Genomic DNA, 27,333 nt, shown 5'->3' with positions numbered 1-27,333 from the left:
GTAACAAAATGGGAGAAGAAACTCAACATAAAATTAACCTTCAATATAGACAACGATGGGAACGTCTGCAAGATATTTTGTGCAGATTGCCTATCAGACTTCCTCGATAAGTTTTCTACTGTCTATGTTTATGAAACTAATGACTTTAGAAGGTGAATTGTTATGACACATAAAACATTATGTTGTTGTTTTTGATAACATAACATTTTCAAAACAAAAACAAAGGGTGACCAAAATTTTGCGGTTGAACTTCAGAAAATGCCCAGCTGGCATGGCATATTCAGCACTCGCAAAAATTTGAGAGTTCATTTTTTTCTAAATTCAATCCCTGAGGATGTGTCCACAGAACAACAGGATCCCCCTATGAAAGTGTTTTCAGCCAAGCCTCACCTGGTGAGTAAGAACATGAACTTCAATTCTTATTCCAGATCCTCAATACAACTCATTCATTCATCATTCAGCACCATGAGTCAGTCCAATATGGTAACAGCACACTGAACTTCTCATTAGATGCAATTAAACTGGGTATAAACATCATTTTGATGGGGAAGGTAGTTACCTCTGATATCTTCCCCACTTATTAATTGAACAGTATTTTTCTCTCAAGAAAATGATAAGAAATAATTATTTAAATACTGGTACTTTCACTTACTGTTTAAGGAAATATTTTTAAAGAATCCTTGTTGAAATATATTGCAACACTCTAATAAAAAAATATTAAAAAGAATAAGTTTGTTAAAACAATTACAATCATATCCTCCATTAGATGGTGCTTAAACGACGAGATTTTTCAACAAATGTGATATTAAATTTATTTATGTGGAGCTGTGTTATATGCTGTTTCATAAAAATAAATGACTATACAAATGCATTTCTCTAAATTAATGGACGTCATCATGGTCATAATACTCATACATTTTTGTTTAATGAACAAAATCATCATTGTTCCGGTTGTAGGTGCAACAGGTACTGGAAATCCTTAAACAACGATCCTAAAGATTTACGAAATCATGACAATTTCACCTCAAAAAACGCTTCAACAATTAGTGAAAATGAACATGATGAAAACAAGTGTCTCCAGGCCAAGTTTGCTATTTCCTACAATGTGACCTATTTGGGGACCACTGGCCAACCGACATACTGAGAACACTGTGTGGATGACAGGTATATTCATCTTGCACTCCCCCACCAAACTGGCAAGGCAGCACACCAACCATGAGTCAACATCTAGACTGTCATATACGTTCTGTACAGTGGTCAAAATTCACACATGCCCGCAAGCCTTGCACTGGAAAAATACATTCCGGGCTGGCTCAAATTGCTCGTTATATAGAAGGGCTTACTGATTCTTTTTTTGTCATGACCAAGAAATTTGGTGAGATTTGGAATAGAAGTTTTTCCAATAAAAACAAGACCTTTGAGGCATGACGTAACTTTTGCATAATTCATTGTTCATAAATACAATTTCCAATAGCCTGTGGTCTTTTTGCTGGATTGATATGCATGCAAGATCTACTCTATGACAATAAATCACCTAACCCATGGCAATACCAGTATCAAACCGAGACAGAATTGCATTTATATAATGAACTCATGAAAATTAGAAACATCAAAAGCATCAGGTGTATTTCATCCCCCTTTATATCAAACATAATGCTATCATGTTCATCAATATTAAGTTCAGCTACTCGCATGTTCAGAACTAGGTGGCTTAGAGCATTATACTGAGCTTCCTAGTCTGGCATGTCAGTATAAGTAGTGTTTAACCTAGAATATGTTGTTGAGAATATTACCTCCCTTTCTTACAGAGATGCCATTCAAAATAACACAAATTATTGACAAATTCAATCAAAAACACAACAATTGTTCATTTTTTTCAGGAAGTGACAGAACTATGCATAAGTAGTACTTAAATTAGGACAGCCCTGGTGCATGCATGAATACGTGAACAAAGGCTGTTTGTTTGTGCAAATTTTCAGATGACATTCATTGTTATAACAAAAATGAATCTTTGATTTTAAAATCTTCTATTTTGCTTCAAACTTCTAGTGAGGATAAACTTGAGGCTTTCAAACTTCTCTCAAACACCACAGACCATTGAGCACAGTCACTTTGAACATTCAAACACATCTTGGGTTTTCCTTGGGTGTGGTGTGACCCTCATGCTTCACAAATTGGCGGTCTGCTGGAATACTATGGGGTCCCATTATTATGGTTTACACTCAATGGAAGAATATTTCAGGGGTACCAATGATGTGAGGTAATTTCAAAATGGTAATCCTTGGCTTGAAAACCTAATCAGGGAGCCTCGATTTCTACACCAGAGAACTCTGCATATATACACAAACAAAACGTGACTTCTAAACTACTAAAGTACCTAAGGGGGACTAACTCAACTGGCTTTCTTAACAAAAACATCAATCAGCTGTTTCTTTAGAACATAATTGAATTAAACAAAACTTCAAACATTCAATCAGGACACTATTGTATGTGAACAACCACTGGAAAGATGAATCTACAATGTATTAACCTTCTAGGTGTTATGTATAGTTACTTTAAAACCCAAGCATTAACTTGACAAAATAAATTACTTCAATCAACACTTGAAGCTGCACGCTCAAAGATTATGACCACTTTGACAACTTTTTATCTTTCTATTTGTCTTAGAATTGTGCCTAATTTAGTGTAAATGTCTGAAAAAAGGTGATATAAGACTGCTGATAAATGATCAGATTGCAGTTTCAAATATTAACATTCACAAATTGATGTTTTATGGCTATAAAAGCTTGACCAACGCTTTTAAGAAAAAATAAAATTTCATCAGTTTTCCACACCATTGAGATCAGTACTGATTATGCCATAATCCGCTGACTGAGACTGGCACAAAAAAGTTGCCAAAATGGTCTGAATCTGCAAGAAAGCAGCTTTAAATTCAACAGAAGCTGTAAATGAAGCTTAATAAATAAATAAATGATGACATTTTTAAATCAATTGAAGTTTAAAATGAAAGCTATAATCTTTCAGTTAGTTCATTAATATAATTGTTTACAAAACAGAATTACCTTAATATCAGGAATATCACAAATGAAAATGTGTCTCTATATTAGTCCCCAGATACACAATTCACACTTGAAACAATAATTCAAAGCATCATGTAAATCATCTGCATTGTATGTAACTTAATATTCTGTCCATGTATTGAACAAAGTCTGCATGTGAAAGCATTCTATTGTCATGTACAGCATATGAAATTAAAAAGATATGTTGGTGTTTTCATTTCAAGAGCGAGAAATAGACCAAAACAATCGCAAAATGCTGCACATGATAAAATCATAGTTTCACACCAAAAGTAGACTACCCAGGCGTGCCTGGAGGGATTATGTCACAGTTGGTAGTTATATATCGCTCCCATTATAGCATCCTTACCTGCCATCCATCACCGCAATAAAAGCTGCGACACATAGTTGGTTTAGCTATGAAGTTATAAACAACTAATTAACTTAGCTAACACATTTTGTGATTTATTTATACTAACAATGGTAGGCATAATAATTATTATTTCTTTTCTCTAGTGTGGCAGGTATTATTTACTGTAGACCAGTGAATGAATTACAAAAATAAGGTCTCATCATTATTTCTTATTTTGTGGTCATGCTTTTTAATTGGGGTGAAGGCCAAAGCCACTGGATCTCAACATTAAGCTTTAAGTAATACATATCATTGTAGACTGACAAAATCATGTTTATATGAATATGCATGAGGCAAGGGGAGACAATTCCTCTACCAATTAAATTGCATGTTATGATTAAATGCTCTTCAATAACCCTGTACTGTCAGTTGTCTCCACAGGCGAGTGGTCTAACTGACGGGGTAAAAATTGTAGTGATCAGGTGGACCAAACATAATTTATCTACAGGACAAAGTACAATTGTCTTTGCATATGCGAGAGTCAGAAATCCAGAGGGTATTCCCATGGACATAAAACTGGAAAGAGCTAACTTGAAATTATCATCAAAATAAGTCTTGATTTTATCATAAAACACTGCTTTTGTCACTCTATATTGAGCTGAATTAGGCACAGCCAATATGCTAAAAATAGACTTACTGATAAGCTCTTCTCCTTTACCTTACTCTCAATAAATTGTATGGTTTCAAGTATGTCTTATAACAAACTTCTAATAAAAAAATATGTGCAAATCAAATGCAGTTTTCATGAGGTTTTAAATCTGTAGTGATTATTTCACATTTAAATCAATGATAAGCCCAGCCTTAAATCGAAAAGTGATTTATGACTGAGGTTACTATTTATAACTTGTTGGTAAAATTGTTGCCAAAATTTCTAACAAACTACTAAACCCAGCCAAGAGAACTTGCTTGAATGACCAAAAAACTATGTTTTGTTATATAAAACAAATATTACAGTATTCTACCATATTACTGAGTAATTACCTAGAATGTAGCAAGGTATTTTTTCTTGCCACCTGGACTTGTAAAATACTGAAGAATGTTTGAAATCCACCATGACTCATAAGCACCAAAAAACCTTAAGGTTTCAGTTTATAAAGTCAAGTAAGAAGCCAATCAAATATAATGTCAGTAATAACAAAGATGGTGCAAAGCCCTATATGTGTGCACTTTATCATATGGTGAACCATGCAGTTTAGAATGGCCATACATGTTCCAAAGGCATACACTCAAATGCAGCATGCACACATAGGTGTAGCTCCATGTTGGGGTTCACATACACATCATGTTTCGTGACTTTTCGTAAATACTACATACAGTATATTACTGACAGTTTGTATGGTTACTGACAGTTTGTATGGGTATGTACAACTGTTCATGCCCTACTCCATCCACGTACGTGAGGATCCATGCAACGCTACAATACAGGTTCCATTTCCCAACCTTTCTATGACATTATATCTCAAGATAATGTTGCTCAGATGAAACATTACAAAATTTACAAAAAATAATCTGAAGCCTTTTCACAATGGAAAAAAAACCCTTAACCAACCCTGACAAGAAAATGTCTGAAGGTTGAACCACGCAGTCTGCTGCATAGTTTTTTTTTCAACCTCCACCACAAAAATGCAGATCATTCATAACACAGCTTGTCAAAAGAGCACTGCAAAAATAAGCAGCAGGAAACATGCTATTAAGCATCTTCAAAAGAATCCAATCATAATCGATATCTCTGAAATTCTCCGAGGAATCAAGAGGAGATTGAGTCTGGTAGATTCTAGGTTTTTGTGAAAATTCGGAAACAATTGTATATTAAAAATGATATGATACCATATAATTACATGAACATTTGTAACAATCAAGTGCCAGCTCTCTCTCATCTACAATTCCTGGATGGACAAGGAGCATACATCACGAAATATTTTAATTGGGGCTTTTTGATATGTACATACGTATGTTATTCATTTTTGCAGCTAGACCACTTTTGTTATGTCTACATGGAATTTTGAGCAGACTGTAAACTAATAACTCATCTCAAAGTTTCTTACTTCGTTTTCTACAACATTGAAATTAACTTGTAATACTTTTAGCCCCCTTAATACTTAATACTAAATCATTTCCCTAAAGATATTAATGCAGTTCTACAGTCTGTGTTCATAAGTTACAGTCAACATCGATGACACCTTCGGGAACATGTTCAAAACCACTTTAAGATGAATGAAATGACATTGCTGCTGCTAACAACACCAGCAAAGTCATCAAGGTAACAACAACAACTTTTTTCATCAAATATTTTCAGAAAGCTAAGAGCAAAGCTGTCATATAAAGAGAATAACAATCCAAAAATAGATTAATTATCATCCAACTACGTCATGTTGTTCTTATTTTCATGAGATACACATGCTATTTTAATAGAGATGTTTACGTTTTTGGAAAGCAAAAAAATCTTTATGGTGCGAGATTGATCTGATTTCATTCATTTGGACAGAACAATAATAGCTTCATACAAATAATTATCATAGTCATTCAATGTTAAAACAAATGGTTGGCCAGAGTCCATAGACTTGTGAATCAACCCTTGAACATGCAACTGTGCAAACAACTTGTTTCATTCTGCTGCACCCTGACACTGTAACAGATAAACATTAGCTACTCTATATCAAACTATCCCAATCTCAGCATGTCAATCATGATAAGCCTCAGCCTACACCTATATCAACAGAATCAGCAAACTATCTCTCCAGACCTCATATATACAACAATACAACAGTCTTGTAAACTTTTGGTCATTCAACTTCTGTAATTAGCTTTAGCTTTATAATGAAAATATTATTCACTGTGAGAGTGAAATTTGTAACATTTTACTGAGTATATTTATGTTTACTTTCACAGTAACTGAGTTTTCAACATCCATTAGTTCTAGATACATTTATCTTAAACAAAATATAATCACAAGGAAAAAGGTGAGTTTGTCAGGAGATGGGATGATGTTTTCACCTTTCATCCAGGGTGAGATGTTTAATGATATCAGAAATGGTCAGTAACCTTACGGGCAATATGGAGGGCACCAATGTGGATATAGCACTGATCACAGCACAAACAGGAAAATGAATTATTTCCAATCAAGAAGTACCAAATATTATATGGCCACAATAGGAGCACCTCAGACATTTTCCATAAAAAAAACACACTTGGATGTATGTACATCAGTAGAAGTAGTTTGTAAAATTAATCATAATAATATCAATCAATTTTAGTGTTTTAATTTATACTACTAAGTTCAATCTGTTTCCAAGTGAAGTGCATCATCTCATAAATAGTTAAGATTCCTTTGGTTTTACTGCCAAATTGAAATTTCTACCCGATTTGCTTGCAGGGTAGTTAAATGTAAAGAATCCTGACATTGTAAAAGGTCCATAAACATCTGAGGTTGGTTTTTAATGAAAATGGCGGAGGTGTTCCTGATAAGTCACAATATCACTGTTTATAGATGTGACACCTGAGTTTATAAAATAGGACTTACATATATGCCATATTTCTGAGAGGCTTCCCAGGGGATTTTGGTCTGAATTCCAGGGGATTTTGATATTACACCAGGGAATTTTTACGCGGCGAAATTTTGCGCAATATCAACATTTATAATATAAGAATAAATACAGAAAATCACTCTTATTACAATAATTTTTGGACTTAGTCATCATGGTCCTTCATGGAATTTTACACTCATAATATTATGGATGAAAGCACTGTCAACCTTAAGCATGTTTAAAAAGTTGAATTTCCAGGGGATATGTATCCCCCAGCGGGGGACCAGGGGATGGGTCAGAATTCCAGGGGATATTTTCCCCTGCCGGGGGATATGGCATGTATGGACTTCATTAGAACCATTTAAAGGAAAATAATCCTTTCTAATTACACTAAAATAACCATTTTGTGAGGTCCTAATAATTTTTATGGTTTAAAATAGTCTTAGTTTTAAATTTGTGACCAAATTGCTTTATGAAAAATCATGAAAATTTAACTCTCAATAACATATATTATAAATACTATCACTAGTACTGTTCGCATGCAGGTACCATTTTCAATGTGCAAATAAACCATGATAAAAAAAATTACAAGTTAGATTATGTAAGTACTTATTTATTAGTATTTTAAGTCAAAAAGAAATAATAACAATTAACATTTCACAACTTTGCAATTGACTTATGATGATTGTCAATAAAGATAAGCAATTATCAACAAAAAAAAGTTGATAAATATTGGAAAAAGAATAAACCTTTAGCGCAGAAAAGTTTAATCCAGTGCAATTAGTTTCGTATTAGCTTGGAGAAGACAAGTAATTTACCTTCCTTGTAAAGATCAGGAAGATATTTGTTATCATCTTACAAATTTTATAATTTTTAAAGGTCCAGTATTGCCATTACCATCTTAGCATAACTTGATTGAATAAAATTTTAATGTACACAAATCGTGACATTTTCAGCTTTTAAGCATTTCTTTTAAGTAATACTCGTGTATTTAGTCTGCTACTTAAACCTAATAATAATAAGTAAACAGTGACCAAAATATCGTAAGGTGTGTTATATAACAAAAAACCTATATATTGTAAATATTGTTCCTATTTATTACCATTCTATTTGATTTAAAAATCAGACCATACCTTTAGATTAAATTGTTTTATGGTTTAAGTTTTTCCCAAGGCCTAAAAAAAAATACATTTGGTTCGGGTTACCCTACGGAATAGCCGCCGACCCTACCGTTTTTATAGTCAGTTTGAAAAAAAAGAAGGAAAAACTAAAAAAAAAAAAATAAATAATTTTTTTTTAAATTGCTTTTCAATATGTAGTTTAACCTTAAATGCTTATACAGAAGATAACTTTAACACCATTCTCCAATGATGAAAATGATATTCTTATACAAAGCCTAATAAATAAAATAAAATAAAACTAGAAATGTGTCCATAGGACACGGATGCCCCCACTTCGATTTTTTGTCACAGAAAATAAGCCATAATGATTATTCAGGATAATCTCAAGTCTTTTTTTGCAAATAAAGGGCCGTAACTCCTAAATGACAAAAGCGATTTCCATGGCTATCGAACATGATCAAGATATTATGGTCACAATCATGTATGTAAAGTTTGGTGAGGATTGGACACATACTTTTCAAGAATTAGATTGGAAACATATATTTTTGAAGTATTTTTGGCAAAAAAGGGCCGTAACTCCTAAATGACTAAAGCAATTTCCATGACTATCGAACTTGATCAAGATATTATGGTCACAAACATGTGTTTAAAGTTTGGTGAGGATTGGACAAACAGTTTTCAAGAATTAGATCGGAAACAATCTTCGGGACGTACGTACGTACAGACAGACAGACAGACGTACGTACGGACAAGGGCAACCCTATATGCCGCCACTTTGTGGGGGCATAAAAAATTGAAAGCCTACCTACCCTACCTATTTTTGAAAAGGATGTAACCCTAACCAAACAATATTTTTTTTTAGGCCCAATCTACATTCCATGAATACACCACAATGAAGTATTCTTACTAAAACGGGCAGGGAATTAAACTTCCTTTATATTGATAATAGATAAATATAACAAATCTTAATTTTATGAACAGAGCAATAGGGCTTGGCCTCTTAACAGGGATTGATACTGACTATATCCCCCACCCCCTCCAAAGGGACACCACCTGTTGAAAACCTTTGTTCCTTCCTGAAGTCAGTTCCCCATTAAAAATTTGATTTTGTTATACGGGTTATTTAGTATTGGCTTTTATATGCCTGTTTTACAAAGAATTATAAATTTTGGTGTAGAATGACTCCTAAATTCTTCAGTGAAGTATTTTAAGTGTATAAATAAAGCTCAGCTTTAAACATAAAAAACTTTATCCGAATTGTATATGGATGAAATGTTATGAGTACTGAGTTATAAATGTGCAGAAACACACTCAGTGTGCAACATGGTTTCATTGTTTGCATGTTTCGGTAATTTCATCATTATTTTGCATGCTTGAGAGGTTAAGACTACATACAGATAAATTTACATCAAATACCCAAAGAATAAACTATTAATGATGAATAAAAAATGCTGATTAATATTGTCTACCAACAGCTTGAAAACAGATGATGATTTAGAAAAATTAATGGTGTACACTTTGTTACCTCCTTTCCTTAATAATCCACAAATAAAGTCCTTTTTTAATTAAAATTCTGCTTTAAATTTTGGGTATGTGTATTTTGGGTTCCCATCTATCTTTCTGACTAAAAGTTATCATGGATTGGTGCCTCATTGGGTCAACGGACTATGAGGTTCTGGAATCCCTCCATAACAGGAGTTGTCATCGGGATCCCAGGCCACCATTACTGGCATTAGTGTGGAAAGCTGCTGCTAAACAAAAACAAAACTATCGACCAAGGTATAATAAAAATATCAACAAAATAAATGGAAATATTCAAAGGAACATGACAAATGCCCCCCCCCCCCTCCCCCATTTAACATTGACAATTAAATGTTACCTTGACCTTTCAGGTAACAGTATAATCAGACATGAATATTACCCTGCATTGTATTAGAACCACAGACATGAGTCTAACCCTGCATTGCAGGGAACCACAGACATGAGTCTAACCCTGCATTGCAATGAACCACTAACATGAGTCTAACCCTGCATTGCAGGGAACCACAGACATGAGTCTAACCCTGCATTGCAATGAACCACTAACATGAGTCTAACCCTGCATTGCAGGGAACCACAGACATGAGTCTAACCCTGCATTGCAAGGAACCACTAACATGAGTCTAACCCTGCATTGCAGGGAACCACAGACATGAATATAACCCTGCATTGCATGGAACCACAGACATGAATATAACCCTGCATTGCAAGGAACCACAGACATGAAAAATACCCTGCATTGCATGGAACCACAGACATGAATATAACCCTGCATTGCATGGAACCACAGACATGAATATAACCCTGCATTGCATGGAGCCATAGACATGAATATAACCCTGCATTGTATGGAACCATAGACATGAATATAACTCTGCATTGCATGGAGCCATAAACATGAATATAACCCTGCATTACATGGAGCCATAAACATGAATATAACCCTGCATTGCATGGAACCACAGACATGAATATAACCCTGCATTGCATGGAACCACAGACATGAATATAACCCTGCATTGCATGGAACCACAGACATGAATATTACCCTGCATTGCATGGAGCCATAGACATGAATATAACCCTGCATTGTATGGAACCACAGACATGAATATAACCCTGCATTGCATGGAGCCATAAACATGAATATAACCCTGCATTACATGGAGCCATAAACATGAATATAACCCTGCATTGCATGGAGCCATAGACATGAATATAACCCTGCATTGCAAGGAACCACAGACATGAATATAACCCTGCATTGCATGGAATCACAGACATGAATATAACCCTGCATTGCAAGGAACCACAGACATGAATATAACCTGCATTGCATGGAATCACAGACATGAATATAACCCTGCATTGCAAGGAACCACAGACATGAATATAACCCTGCATTGCATGGAATCACAGACATGAGTCTAACCCTGCATTGCAAGGATACACAGACATGAATATAACCTGCATTGCATGGAACCACAGACATGAATATAACCCTTCATTGCAAGGAACCACAGACATGAATATAACCCTGCATTGCATGGAACCACAGACACGAGTCTAACTCTGCATTGCATGGAACCACAGACATGAATATAACGCTGCATTGCATGGAACCACAGACATGAATATTACCCTGCTCTGTATGGAACCACAGACATGAGTCTAACCCTGCATTGCAAGGAACCACACACATGAATATTACTCTGCCCTGTATGGAACCACAGACATGAGTCTGACCCTGCATTGCATGGAACCACAGACATGAATATAACCTGCATTGCATGGATCCACAGACATGAGTCTAACCCTGCATTGCATGGAACCAAAGACATGAATATAACCCTGCATTGCATGGAACCACAGACATGAATATAACCCTGCATTGCATGGAACCATGGATATGAATGAATGCAACCTTGCATTGCATGGAAGCACAGACATGAATATAACCCTGCATTGCATAAAGCCACATACATGAATATAACCCTGCATTGCATGGAGCCACAGACATGAATATGACCCTGCATTGCATGGAGCCACAGACATGAATATGACCCTGCAATGTATGGAGCATTGTATTGAGCCACAGACATGAGTCAAACCCTGCATTGTATGGAACCACAGACATGAATATAACCCTGCATTGCATGGAACCATGGATATGAATGTAACCCTGCATTGCATGGAACCACAGACATGAATATTACCCTGCATTTTATGGAACCACAGATATGAATGTAACCCTGCATTGTATGGAACCACAGATATGAATGCAACCCTGCATTGTATGAAACCACAGATATGAATGTAACCCTGCATTGCATGGAGCCACAGACATGAATATGACCCTGCAATGTATGGAGCATTGTATTGAGCCACAGACATGAGTCAAACCCTGCATTGTATGGAACCACAGACATGAATATAACCCTGCATTGCATGGAACCACATACATGAATATTACCCTGCATTGTATGGAACCGCAGACATGAATATAACTCTGCATTGCATGGAACCACAGACATTAATATAACCCTGCATTGCATAAAGCCACAGACATGAATATAACCCTGCATTGCATGGAGCCACATACATGAATATGACCCTGCAATGAATGGAGCATTGTATTGAGCCACATACATGAATGTAACCCTGCATTGCATGAAACCACAGACATGAATATTACCCTGCATTTTATGGAACCATGGACATGAATGTAACCCTGCATTTCATGGAACCATGGATATGAATGTAACCCTGCATTTCATGGAACCATGGATATGAATGTAACCCTGCATTTTATGGAACCATGGATATGAATGTAACCATGCATTGTATGGAACCACAGATATGAAAGTAACCCTGCATTGCATGAAACCACAGACATGAATATTACCCTGCATTTAATGGAACCCTGCATTGTATGAAACCACAGATATAAATATAACCCTGCATTGCATGGAACCACAGACATAAATATAACCCTGCATTGCATGGAACCACAGACATGAATATGACCCTGCATTGCATAAAGCCACAGACATGAATATTACCCTGCATTGCATGGAGCCACAGACATGAATATGACCCTGCAATGAATGGAGCATTGTATTGAGCCACAGACATGAATGTAACCCTGCATTGCATGAAACCACAGACATGAATATAACCCTGCATTTTATGGAACCATGGACATGAATGTAACCCTGCATTGTATGAAACCACAGACATGAATATAACCCTGCATTGCATGGAGCCACAGACATGAATATGACCCTGCATTTTATGGAACCATGGATATGAATGTAACCCTGCATTTTATGGAACCATGGATATGAATGTAACCATGCATTGTATGGAGCCACAGACATGAATATGACCCTGCATTTTATGGAACCATGGATATGAATGTAACCCTGCATTTTATGGAACCATGGATATGAATGTAACCCTGCATTTTATGGAACCATGGATATGAATGCAACCATGCATTGTATGAAACCACAGATATGAAAGTAACCCTGCATTGTATGAAACCACAGATATGAATATAACCCTGCATTGTATGGAACCACAGACATGAATATAACCCTGCATTGCATGGAACCACAGACATAAATATAACCCTGCATTGCATGGAACCACAGACATGAATATGACCCTGCAATGTATGGAGCATTGTATTGAGCCACAGACATGAGTCAAACCCTGCATTGCATGGAACCACAGACATGAATGTAACCCTGCATTGTATGGAACCACAGACATGAATATAACCCTGCACTGCATGGAACCACAGACATGAATATGACCCTGCATTGCATAAAGCCACAGACATGAATATAACCCTGCATTGCATGGAGCCACAGACATGAATATGACCCTGCAATGTATGGAGCATTGTATTGAGCCACAGACATGAATGTAACCCTGCATTGCATGAAACCACAGATATGAATATAACCCTGCATTGTATGGAACCATGGACATGAATGTAACCCTGCATTTTATGGAACCATGGACATGAATGTAACCCTGCATTGTATGGAACCACAGATATGAAAGTAACCCTGCATTGCATGAAACCACAGATATGAATATAACCCTGCATTGTATGGAACCACAGACATGAATATTACCTTGCATTTTATGGAACCATGGATATGAATATAACCCTGCATTGTATGAAACCACAGACATGAATATTACCCTGCATTTTATGGAACCATGGATATGAATGTAACCCTGCATTGTATGAAACCACAGATATGAATATAACCCTGCATTGTATGGAACCACAGACATGAATATTACCCTGCATTTTTTGGAACCATGGATATGAATATAACCCTGCATTGTATGAAACCACAGATATGAATATAACCCTGCATTGCATGGAACCACAGACATTAATATTACCCTGCATTTTATGGAACCACACACATGAATATAACCCTGCATTTTATCGAACCATGTATATGAATATAACCCTGCATGGTATGGAATCACACACATGAATATTACCCTGCATTGTATGGAACCACATAATTATATGAATTAAGCTTTGCATTGTATGAAATTATAGGTATAAATCTGACCCTAAATAATGTATCTATCCTCTTATATGAATTCAATATTCTTATTTTTAAATACTAAAACTTTACCTGTAATTTCTGGATATTTTAAACCACATTCACTGCCTGTATTCCACAATGAGTAATCACCATTTATATTTGAAAGCTATGCTATAAAATCAACTGTAAAGTGAATGATATTTCCACAAGGCTGCATACTATTTTTACCAGTATATACAACAACCATAAAGAAGCATAGCTTAGTAGTTGATTTTGGAGTCTTGCAAAATTGAAAACATAAGATTTCTTTTAAGAATTACTGTAACATAATAATTCAAGTTAAGAAAAACACCTGGATTTGTCTTTTTCCATTAATTACAAGCCAGTGTTACTCCATAATAGAGTCACCAGGTGTTTTCTCTTACCTCTGTGAATGAAATAGCAACATTTGAAGGATGGGGCCTTTGCAACCATAATTTATTCATACCTCAAGTGGAACTATCAATTATAGAGTCTTGAGCTTGGGGAACAACTGTGGAACAATTGAGTTCAGGGTTTTCCACCTGTGATAGAGGCCAAAATCACCCTACCTTCCACTTGCCAAAAATGACAATATTTCTCAATTTGCTTCAGAAAAAAATAACATAAGTAATGAAAATTTATCTAAAGTATTATTATTTTAGTATTATTTGGTCATGTTGGTCAATTGAAGAGATAAAGAAATCAAGAAGATAAGAAATAAAACAAACAATTTGTACCATATTTCATCTTTGTTTGTGTTTCAGCTTTTTCCTCATTAAATATCATGATATTGGTCTCTTATATTTCACATTAAAAAACGCTTAGGGTTTCTTTCTAAATTTTGCTGAAAACCCCTGAGTTTAAATGAATTATAATCTTGCTTAATACTAAGATAAAACAGAGTTTAAAATAACTTGAAAAACACAACAAAAGTTTATTTTTTCAATAAAGCATACTTATTTAAATATTTAAATTATTAAGAAACGAATACAAGCAACATATAAAACATATTTTAAGTGTTTATATACATACATGTGTGTGGGACAAAAGTCCCCTGGTCAAGAAGAAAACCAAGAAATCATCTCAAACTGATCAAAGAAATCCTGAATCTTGTTTTCCCACAGAGCAACCTATCCAGTTGGCTACTGTTATCCGAAATACCAAACAGCCGTATTTAGTTTTCTGACTCATTTCATAGGTAGGCAGATCAACAACACTAGCAGACCTGTGGGGGGGATAGACTGGTGCATGAACATGAAACATTAAATAGTCCAATGTTGTATAGACTGGTTCACTCACATTTATAAGCGATAGACAGCCTGGTGCACTCATATCAGATCAGACTGGTCTATCAGGATTCAGAATGCTTACTGACATGATAAATGGACTAGTGCACCTGTTCTAGACTTGGTTAGGTTATCACAATTGCTCGACTTTTTTTCTTTGAAAAAACTAAAATTGTATATTTTGCTGAAATCTAGCTATTATTCGTACATGGTGGCAGAGATGGTCAGAGCTTGTAAAGGGCGGTCAATGTATAAAGGATTGTGTTAAAGGTGCACCCCAGTAAAAAATGGAAGATTGTTAGGTGCTTGTGTTTCCAGTGCTCATGGAAACAGTAACAAGGACTGCCAAGTTACCAGCCATGCACTTGCCAGATGGTCGTGTTTTTCATCCATCACGGAAACTAATGATTTTGATACTTTTCATTTAACTTTCACATTTTTTCTAATATGACATAATACAAACCCTGTTTGTACATTTCACTAGAATGTGCTTGCATAACTGTTTACTGATGACGTCATGATGCGTAATCTTTGGAAATCACAACAGACGTCAAAAGTTGCAATATCTATCATGCTTTAGACAAAGTTTTTCTTTTTTGAAATGAAAAATAAAATTAAAATTCCAGCACAGGTCACATGGCTGGAAACACTTGTCCCCCATATGCAAAAAAGATTAGCCTAGTCTAAGACTAGCCCACATATTTATTATTGAGGGTATTCTTGGTAGCCTGTAACTTATCAAATTAACATGGATAAAAAACTGGCCTAAAGTACCTTGGAAATATACCAATAGACATAGAAGCAAACATACCTTTACTCAGAGTTTGAGCCAGGTTTTAAAATGGGTGCTGCAGTAATGTAAAAGGGAATTATGGGTATTAAACTGCACCTTTTGAGTATCTACTGTCTGCTTTGAAAAACTTATAGATTATAAATTTTACACAAAATGTTATTTATAAATGTGATTTGTTGCAGTAGTTTTAGGTCTAAACTCCCAGATATAAAACAAGGGAATCATCTGATTTATAAATATCTAAAACACTTAATTGTAAATAAGAAGAGTGCACATTTTGGTCTCCATTAGACTTTAGTGCTACCAAAAACCGACAAGGTGCCAAGCACCCTCCTATAACTCTTCAGCTAATACCCTACATGTATGTAGCTACTACAACCCTTACAGAGCGTTTGCATTGATTTCCATCATAAATTACTATGACAAAACAAAACTAGAAGCGCCGCAATGCGACGAAACCAGGTTTTGTTATGGGCAATCAGAAATTATAGCCAATTAATTTGTTGTATGAGCAAGTCCAATCTGCAGCTTCATATAAGTTATATTCACACTAAGATTCATCACTATCCATCAATTCTAACTAAGTTGTTGGGCAGAAAAACATTTTTCTATTTTTAGGAACAGTGACCTTGACCCCACCTCCCAAGCTAGCTCTTCACATAAGCTACCTTCGCTCTAAGTTTCATCAATATCTATCAATGCTAACTAAAGTTATTGAACAGAAACCAATGTTTGACACCCGCCCGCCCGCCCGCCCGCCCGCCCACCCAACGACAACCTCATCCTAAAAACCCGGTTTTCGTTGAAAACCTGGTTAAAAATTGCAAATGAATGCTAACACTCGTTAACGTAGGGGCAACCTGACAAATAATATTAAGGCCGAAGTTGTGGGCTTGCTACAGGTGTGGTTTTGTTACTTTTAATATGCATGTACATAGTTTTACATGAATATCTGCAATCTGCGTCATTGCCAAAGTTAAATTGTTTGCATGATGCCAAATTCCCAACACCAACCATACAGGGACAATCGGGATATTGTTAAAGCAATACATCTTAAATATCTCTAGAGCTCCAAGGGAAGTAAGTCTTACATAAATGTTGAAGATCCTGTTTCTAGTTACTCTGCCATGAGTGTGGGTTGGCAATAGGTTCACTGAATGTGTAATAAGAAATGACATGACTGTTATTCTCACACTCATGGCACAAGATATATACATACATATACATGGAAGTAAAAGAGAATATAACCAATACAGTTATCCCTTCCCGACAGCTTAATGGTAGACCGTTTGCATCAGGTGCGAAAGGACAGGGATTCAAACTCTGGCCATGTTAAACCAATATATTAAAATAAAGTACCAGTCGCTCCCTTGCCTTACACTCAAGGTACCAGTCGCTCCCTTGCCTTACACTCAAGGTACCAGTCGCTCCCTTGCCCTACACTCAAGGTACCAGTCGCTCCCTTGCCCTACACTCGAGGTACCAGTCGCTCCCTTGCCTTACACTCAAGGTACCAGTCGCTCCCTTGCCCTACACTCAAGGTACCAGTCGCTCCCTTGCCCTACACTCAAGGTACCAGTCGCTCCCTTGCCTTACACTCAAGGTACCAGTCGCTCCCTTGCCTTACACTCAGGATACCAGTCGCTCCCTTGCCTTACACTCGAGGTACCAGTCGCTCCCTTGCCTTACACTCGAGGTACCAGTCGCTCCCTTGCCTTACACTCGAGGTACCAGTCGCTCCCTTGCCTTACACTCGAGGTACCGGTCGCTCCCTTGCCTTACACTCGAGGTACCGGTCGCTCCCTTGCCTTACACTCGAGGTACCGGTCGCTCCCTTGCCTTACACTCAAGGTACCGGTCGCTCCCTTGCCTTACACTCGAGGTACCGGTCGCTCCCTTGCCTTACACTCAAGGTACCGGTCGCTCCCTTGCCCTACACTCGAGGTACCGGTCGCTCCCTTGCCCTACACTCGAGGTACCGGTCGCTCCCTTGCCCTACACTCAGGGTACCAGTCGCTCCCTTGCCCTACACTCAAGGTACCGGTCGCTCCCTTGCCCTACACTCAGGGTACCAGTCGCTCCCTTGCCCTACACTCAAGGTACCAGTCGCTCCCTTGCCCTACACTCAGGGTACCAGTCGCTCCCTTGCCCTACACTCAAGGTACCAGTCGCTCCCTTGCCCTACACTCAGGGTACCGGTCGCTCCCTTGCCTTACACTCAAGGTACCAGTCGCTCCCTTGCCCTACACTCAGGGTACCGGTCGCTCCCTTGCCTTACACTCAAGGTACCAGTCGCTCCCTTGCCTTACACTCAGGGTACCGGTCGCTCCCTTGCCTTACACTCAAGGTACCAGTCGCTCCCTTGCCTTACACTCAAGGTACCAGTCGCTCCCTTGCCTTACACTCAGGGTACCAGACGCTCCCTTGCCTTACACTCAAGGTACCAGTCGCTCCCTTGCCCTACACTCAAGGTACCAGTCGCTCCCTTGCCTTACACTCAAGGTACCAGTCGCTCCCTTGCCCTACACTCAGGGTACCGGTCGCTCCCTTGCCTTACACTCAGGGTACCGGTCGCTCCCTTGCCTTACACTCAGGGTACCGGTCGCTCCCTTGCCTTACACTCAAGGTACCGGTCGCTCCCTTGCCTTACACTCAAGGTACCGGTCGCTCCCTTGCCTTACACTCAAGGTACCGGTCGCTCCCTTGCCCTACACTCAAGGTACCAGTCGCTCCCTTGCCCTACACTCAAGGTACCAGTCGCTCCCTTGCCTTACACTCAAGGTACCGGTCGCTCCCTTGCCTTACACTCAAGGTACCGGTCGCTCCCTTGCCTTACACTCAAGGTACCGGTCGCTCCCTTGCCTTACACTCAAGGTACCGGTCGCTCCCTTGCCTTACACTCAAGGTACCGGTCGCTCCCTTGCCTTACACTCAAGGTACCGGTCGCTCCCTTGCCCTACACTCAAGGTACCGGTCGCTCCCTTGCCCTACACTCAAGGTACCAGTCGCTCCCTTGCCTTACACTCAAGGTACCGGTCGCTCCCTTGCCTTACACTCAAGGTACCAGTCGCTCCCTTGCCCTACACTCAAGGTAACGGTCGCTCCCTTGCCTTACACTCAAGGTACCAGTCGCTCCCTTGCCTTACACTCAAGGTACCGGTCGCTCCCTTGCCTTACACTCAAGGTACCAGTCGCTCCCTTGCCTTACACTCAAGGTACCGGTCGCTCCCTTGCCTTACACTCAAGGTACCGGTCGCTCCCTTGCCCTACACTCAAGGTACCAGTCGCTCCCTTGCCCTACACTCAAGGTACCGGTCGCTCCCTTGCCCTACACTCAAGGTACCGGTCGCTCCCTTGCCCTACACTCAAGGTACCGGTCGCTCCCTTGCCCTACACTCAAGGTACCGGTTGCTCCCTTGCCTTACACTCAAGGTACCGGTCGCTCCCTTGCCCTACACTCAAGGTACCGGTCGCTCCCTTGCCCTACACTCAAGGTACCGGTCGCTCCCTTGCCTCACACTCAAGGTACCAGTCGCTCCCTTGCCTTACACTCAAGGTACCGGTCGCTCCCTTGCCTTACACTCAAGGTACCAGTCGCTCCCTTGCCTTACACTCAAGGTACCAGTCGCTCCCTTGCCTTACACTCTTACATTAAAAGGGAAGTACTGGTAAAATGGTGTACTGAGAAGGGCTCCCATGTTTACACATGTAAACGGTGTAGTGTTATTTTTTTACCATAAATGTTGACAAATTTGCAGACTGAAACGGTCACGTGTTTAAAACAAGCATGAAAATATTCCCAGTATTCTATACGTGTAAAGTTTAGTTAGCAGTGGATTTGTCAGGTAAACGGTTGACTGCACTTCCTGCGTATTTTTGCGAACGTTCTATGGCTTGTTTTTATTTTTCTATTGTTTGAAGATTCACATTTTGTTACGCTGTATTAAGTGAATTTTACTTATAATTTTTGTACCAAAACAACCTAGGGAAGTTGTATGGATCCGCTGTATCAGTGCTTTACACCGAGCATGTTAAAGAACCAAGAGGTCTCATTGCATAGAGCAAGGGTATCGCATCCAGATCTCTTGATCTCACTCTGTTTCTTAGTATATTAGTATCTGGAATTTAACTGGGAATTACTGTCCTTTGTATCTCATGGCAGGTCCCAGCCATGCTGAAGCAAATAGGCAATCAGACCTTGATTTATAATAAAAACAAACCAAAGAAACAAACCGAAGAAGTATGTTGCCAAATCTCTCATAAAGGTATCTAGCCCAAATATGCAAATTTAGGGTGACCCCATGTTAATTTGGTATCATTCGAAAGGATTTTGGATGCAGAAAAATAATATTTTAAGCATTAAGTTTTTTTACTGAAAATCAAATTTGTTTTTTGGGGCTTTCTAAATTGCAAAATATATATATATCATTTATTTCAAACATCAGTTGAAATGGAGAACAAATACATATAAGCAGTAATAACTTTACGTTTGGTGTGCTTTTGGTAATTTATTATACCAGTAATCAGCAAGTATGATACTTCAGTTGTATGAGGTCACCTGGCACCAAATCTGCACATTTAGGTTATCAGAGAACTGGCTAATTTGTGGGTCAGATTCCATAAGTTAAAAGTCAAGATGTTAAATCGGAGTGCCTGTCACTCAGCTAAATAAATTTATGAATCCTTATTTAAAGTCCCTATTGGGTTATATTCTTCGTAAACAGGGCATTTTTGTTTGTGGGTCTCATATTTGTCATGATTAAATGCTATTTATTCTTCTATTTTTATTCTTAGCTTTAGATAAATCAAGTATGCATTAAATGATAATACTCTATTCATTATTGTTACATTTTGCTGAGTGTATGTAAAATTTTATTAATATAATTAGTAATTTTATACAAACATTTGTGTGTGTGTTAGTAGTCTTTGTATCTACTTTTCCCAGTAAAGCCTCACATTTGCCTTTGTCTATATATATTGTCGTTGATGCTATAAATTTACACAATTTGTTCCATAATTGTTGTACTTTACTACATTCCCAATATAAATGTTCAATTGACTCTACATTCGAGTAACAGAATGTGCATAGACTGCAATTGACAAGTTTTAATTTAGGGAGTAATTTGATTTTGTGGGGATTACCGGGGTATTCTCATAAGAAATATATAATGAAAACTACGCAAGGTTGTATCTATTGTTGATTTGTATATATTGTCGTATATTTTGTTCCAATCTAATTTTTCATTTTTTATTTCCATGTGTTTGGTCCATTTCATTTCTGAGGTTGGACGGATAGATGTTTGGGTCAGTATTGAGTAAAGAAATTTGTTTGTTTGTACTAATTTTTAAACCTTTTTTTTTAGTGTTATGTTTTCTGGAAATAATAAGACTAAAAAATGAAGGACTATTGCTTCCGAAGTGTCAGGTGTTTTTCAAATAAAGGGTTTTACTATAAGTAGGCAGAGTAAATACACAAACAGAACATAAAGCATAGTAAAACAATGAAAAATGTGTGCAGTTTTTTTCAATATATTATTCATTTTTATTTTTCAAATTTATATTAGTGGGAATAACGTGACAATAGCATCTGAAAACTTTGACAGTTGCAAAGCATAATTTTCACAGATCGAACTACAAACTATGTTTTGAGTAAAAAATCTAGGGATTTGTAGATTAAGGGTCAAGTTTGTATGAGTTGAATAAAACTGACTAAAATTAGTAGTTACTTAGAATGGAAATTAAGAAATTTGACACCTACCATAATAACTGTTAAATAACACTTGGCAAACGCCGCCAAAAGCTTTGACTTGACCACTGTATGTATGTATGTATTTCTTTAGACCTTGAGGTCAATGATATCAGGTGAAAGTGCAAGCACTTATTTCCAAAGGGGTCCTTTGTTTTTGCTGAAGGGACAGCACGTGGAAGAGACAGTGGTGGGATACAAGGAAGTCTGGCTGCGATACCCTAGCTTTTTCGAAGAGAACCCTTTGTTCTTTTATGTGTTAGGTATAAAGCATCGATACACGGGGTACAACTTTCCTAGGTTAAACCAGTTCTGAGTACACCACTTTTCCAAGCACTACCCTTTAAACGCCGAGCACCAGGCAAGGGAGCTACTTGTACTAACTTTTAACGTCTTTCGGTATGACGCGGCCAGAGTTTGAAGGCGTATGCCTTAACCATTAGGCCACGAAGACAGTTCACATAAGGCCTAAAAAAAAATACATTTGGTTCGGGATGCCCGACCCTACATACGGAATAGGCGCTGACCCTACCGTTTTTTTAGTCAGTTTGAAAAAAAAAAATGAAAAACTAAAAAAACAAAAAACAAGAGCTGTCACAGTATGTGACGAATGCCCCCGAATGTGACATTGACCTACGAACAAGGTCAGTACATGAAAGGTTGATCTTGCCTTTATGTGTCAAATACATATGGCAAGTTATTTTAAATTTACTCTGAACATAAAATAAAAACACCCATACTTGACAACCTACACGGTTATGTCCTTATATTCAGAATTCCCTTGTGAATAAACACTTAGTGTATCTTTCAACTTAGAGGTAGGGACATGGGTCTTGCACAGGACACGTCGTCTTCGTATGTGGAACACATGTAGCAAGTTATTTTAAAATCTGTCCATACAAGAGAAAGTTACAGCCCGGACACGACAACCTATACTCTATGTCCTTATATGCAGCACTCCATTGTGAATAAACACTAAGTGTGACCTTGACCTTTGAGGTAGGGACACGGGTCTTGCAGGCTACACTTCGTCTTGATATGTGGAACACATGTGGCAAGTTATTTTAAAATCTGTCCATACAAGTGAAAGTTACAGCCCGGACACGACAACCTATATACTCTATGTCCTTATATGCAGCACTCCATTGTGAATAAACACTTAGTGTGACCTTGACCTTTGAGGTAGGGACACAGGTCTTGCACGCGACACGTCGTCTTGGTATGTGGAACACATTTGGCAAGTTATTTTAAAATCTGTTCATACAAGGGAAAGTTACAGCCCGGACATGACAAACTATACTCTATGTCCTTATATGCAGCACTCCATTGTGAATAAACACTAAGTGTGACCTTGACCTTTGAGGTAGGGACACGGGTCTTGCAGGCGACACGTCGTCTTGGTATGTGGAACACATGTGGCAAGTTATTTTAAAATCTGACCATACAAGAGAAAGTTACAGCCCGGACACGACAACCTATACTCTATGTCCTTATAGGCAGCACTCCATTGTGAATAAACACTAAGTGTGACCTTGACCTTTGAGGTATGGACACGGGTCTTGCAGGCGACAAGTCGTCTTGGTATGTGGTATACATGTGGCAAGTTATTTTAAAGTCTGTCCATACAAGAGAAAGTTACAGCCCGGACACGACAACCTATACTCTATGTCCTTATATGCAGCACTCCATTGTGAATAAACACTAAGTGTGACCTTGACCTTTGAGGTAGAGACACGGGTCTTGCACGCCACACATCGTCTTGGTATGTGGAACACATGTGGCAAGTTATTTTAAAATCTGTCCATACAAGGTAAAGTTACAGACACGGACGGATGGACGGTGCGATTTTAATATGCCCACCTTCGGGGGCATAAAAAAAAAAAAAATTCATTTTTTTTTTAATTGCTATTCAATACGTAGTTTAAACCTTAAATGCTTATAAAGAAGATAGCTTTGACACCATTCTCCAATGATGAAAATGATATTCTTATATAAAGCCTACTAAAAAAAAGATAAAAAAATAAAAAAAGCCTACCTACCCTACCTATTTTTGAAAATGATGTAACCCTAACCAAACAAATTTTTTTTTTAGGCCTAAAGTAATAGAAACGGCGGCGTTTTGGGTTATGCTTAAATCACTGGAAATAATAAAAATTAGATTAAAAAGATAACATCTGGGATAAGGAAAAATCGTGCAAAATCTGCAAAAAACGTATGGTTGATAGTGTAGCTATATAGCCTTCCAGCAACGAAAAATGTATCTGCAAATTTCCAAACATCAAAAAAAAAATCCAATGACCAGTCATCGAAATTAGACTTGAGGGTGAACAAGCCCGAATTCTTATATAATTGCTTGGCATAACAATTTTGAACAAGCCCTGCTATATACAATTCAGAATTTGAGCAAGCCCGGAAGACATTTTACCAGTGCAGGGCTTGCGGGCTTGTGCTAATTTTGACCACTGAATGACTGTCACTTTTAATCATAAAGTCCCTTAACTAAATACAATATTGTCTTGTTTTACGTATTTACTGTTAATCATTACCGGTAATTTTATGTTTTTACTTTAATTCCAACCAAAATTGGTATTACTATGAGATAATGCCAGATGCTCATATTTGTTTTAGGGTGTCATACAATTTCTATTGTCTACCACAGTTGTGGGGCTCATCTTGCTGTTTATCGCAAAGCGGTATTGATAAACCAGCAAATATCACATGCATAATCTCTATATGTGATTAGTTTGAGTCATTGAAACACTTTGATTGTAGAGATTTCTATAAAAAAAATCAAAGCATTGTTTCTTAAAATAGTAAGACCTTTCCTATTGTGCACAACAGTATAAGATAATTTTATGATTTAAAAATTACCTGACACTGTAATATTTTGCAACAACAAATTGAACAAAAACTAGGTCAAGCTGATCATGTCCGACTTATGCGACACATAAAACAGAGCCTATTTCATAAGCTTAACTCTTTTGACAATCAGCTTGTAATAACATGACGTCAATAATCTTACCACAATAAAAAAAGACTCGATTTATTCGTCAGAATTCGATGTTGTCGGAATGGAAACGCAATGGATAAAATCAGATGAAGTCCTAATGTTCGTGCTTGATTTTTTATGCTTTCGATTAAGACGGAGCAGCCAACACCAAGTGACGCTGTATTAAAACTCTATGAAGCGGTTACTTCCCTCTATTCATCAAAACTCAGCTTAAATTTATATTGATGCTTTGTTTTAATTCTAATAATGGATAGAAATGAATTACCGAAAAATATCCACAATAAATTTCAAATGGTACGAAATAGCAGCACCAACAAGTTTCAGGGGTATGGACGAAATTGTAAGAGGCCGAATTGTGCGGGAACTAAATCGTTCCTTTGGTTTTTGAACGCACTTGCGATCAACCTCTGCGTTAGCTGTATTTGGTTTTGTCTAGACATAGTAGCACATTATCAAATTGTTAACCTTTAACAGTTCAAAAGATATTATTAACGCACTTCTGAATATTAATTGGGCCAATAAATGTTATTTGTGTTAGCATAAGTACACCAATACAGTGCTTATATGTTTGGTCAAATTAGTCCCTGTGGTTTACATGGCCAAAAAAATGTGTCTTACCTGGGTGTAGGATTTTGTTGCTGGTTCCAGGTAATACATTGATTCTCTTCGCTAGCGGTAAGGGAACAAAGGGGCGGATTGTTTTACAAATTATTATAATAATGCGCGAAGTATTGCATATGTACCTCACTATTGTCAGTATTGTATATGTACCTCACTATTGTCAGTATTGCATATGTATCTCACTATTGTCAGTATTGCATATGTATCTCACTATAGTCAGTATTGTATATGTATCTCACTATTGTCAGTATTGTATATGTACCTCACTATTGTCAGTATTGTATATGTACCTCACTATTGTCAGTATTATATATGTATCTCACTATTGTCAGTATTGTATATGTATCTCACTATTGTCAGTATTGTATATGTATCTCACTATTGTCAGTATTGTATATGTATCTCACTATTGTCAGTATTGTATATGTATCTCACTATTGTCAGTATTGTATATGTACCTCACTATTGTCAGTATTGTATATGTATCTCACTGTTGTAATTATTGTATATGTATCTCACTATTGTCAATATTGCATATGTACCTCACTATTGTCAGTATTGTATATGTATCTCACTATTGTCAGTATTGTATATGTATCTCACTATTGTCAGTATTGTATATGTACCTCACTATTGTCAGTATTGTAAATGTATCTCACTATTGTCAGTATTGTATATGTACCTCACTATTGTCAGTATTGTATATGTATCTCACTATTGTCAGTATTGTATATGTATCTCACTATTGTCAGTATTGTATATGTATCTCACTATTGTCAATATTGTAAATGTACCTCACTATTGTCAGTATTGTATATATGTATCTCACTATTGTCAGTATTGTATATGTACCTCACTATTGTCAGTATTGTATATGTATCTCACTATTGTCAGTATTGTATATTTACCACACTATTGTCAGTATTGTATATGTATCTCACTATTGTCAGTATTGTATATGTATCTCACTATTGTCAGTATTGTATATGTATCTCACTATTGTCAGTATTGTATATGTATCTCACTATTGTCAGTATTGTATATGTATCTCACTATTGTCAGTATTGTATATTTACCTCACTATTGTCAGTATTGTATATGTATCTCACTATTGTCAGTATTGTATATGTATCTCACTATTGTCAGTATTGTATATGTATCTCACTATTGTCAGTATTGTATATGTATCTTACTATTGTCAGTATTGTATATGTATCTCACTATTGTCAGTATTGTATATGTACCAGTATTGTATATGTATCTCACTATTGTCAGTATTGTATATGTATCTCACTATTGTCAGTATTGTATATGTATCTCACTATTGTCAGTATTGTATATGTATCTCACTATAGTCAGTATTGTATATGTATCTCACTATTGTCAGTATTGTATATGTATCTCACTATTGTCAGTATTGTATATGTACCTCACTGTTGTCAGTATTATATATGTATCTCACTATTGTCAGTATTGTATATGTACCTCACTATTGTCAGTATTATATATGTATCTCACTATAGTCAGTATTGTATATGTATCTCACTATTGTCAGTATTGTATATGTATCTCACTATTGTCAGTATTGTATATGTACCTCACTATTGTCAGTATTGTATAT

The 27,333-nt window shown here is 37.1% G+C and overlaps 1 protein-coding gene across 7 annotated transcripts in view; it reads right to left on the bottom strand.

Moving 5' to 3' along the window:
• The window catches only part of LOC128206167 (dnaJ homolog subfamily B member 6-like), a 44,351-nt gene extending 19,127 nt beyond the window's left edge, over positions 1 to 25,224 (bottom strand). For 2 of the 7 annotated variants that reach the window (XM_052908502.1, XM_052908971.1), the window contains exon 1: positions 15,289 to 15,446. The gene's annotated coding sequence lies outside the window, so the exon portion shown is untranslated. Of the gene's footprint in view, positions 1 to 3,062; positions 3,293 to 7,741; positions 7,775 to 9,638; positions 9,697 to 14,325; positions 14,351 to 15,288; positions 15,447 to 25,103 lie in introns of those variants that run through there. The other 5 variants (XM_052908585.1, XM_052908809.1, XM_052908879.1 and 2 more) reach the window with 5 other exon arrangements.
• Positions 25,225 to 27,333: the final 2,109 nt, after the last annotated feature.

Source organism: Mya arenaria, chromosome 1 (assembly GCF_026914265.1).
Source record: "Mya arenaria isolate MELC-2E11 chromosome 1, ASM2691426v1".
Lineage (NCBI taxonomy): Eukaryota > Metazoa > Mollusca > Bivalvia > Myida > Myidae > Mya > Mya arenaria.
Note: the sequence above shows the minus strand (reverse complement) of the source record. Positions and strands in the feature narration are given on the sequence as shown.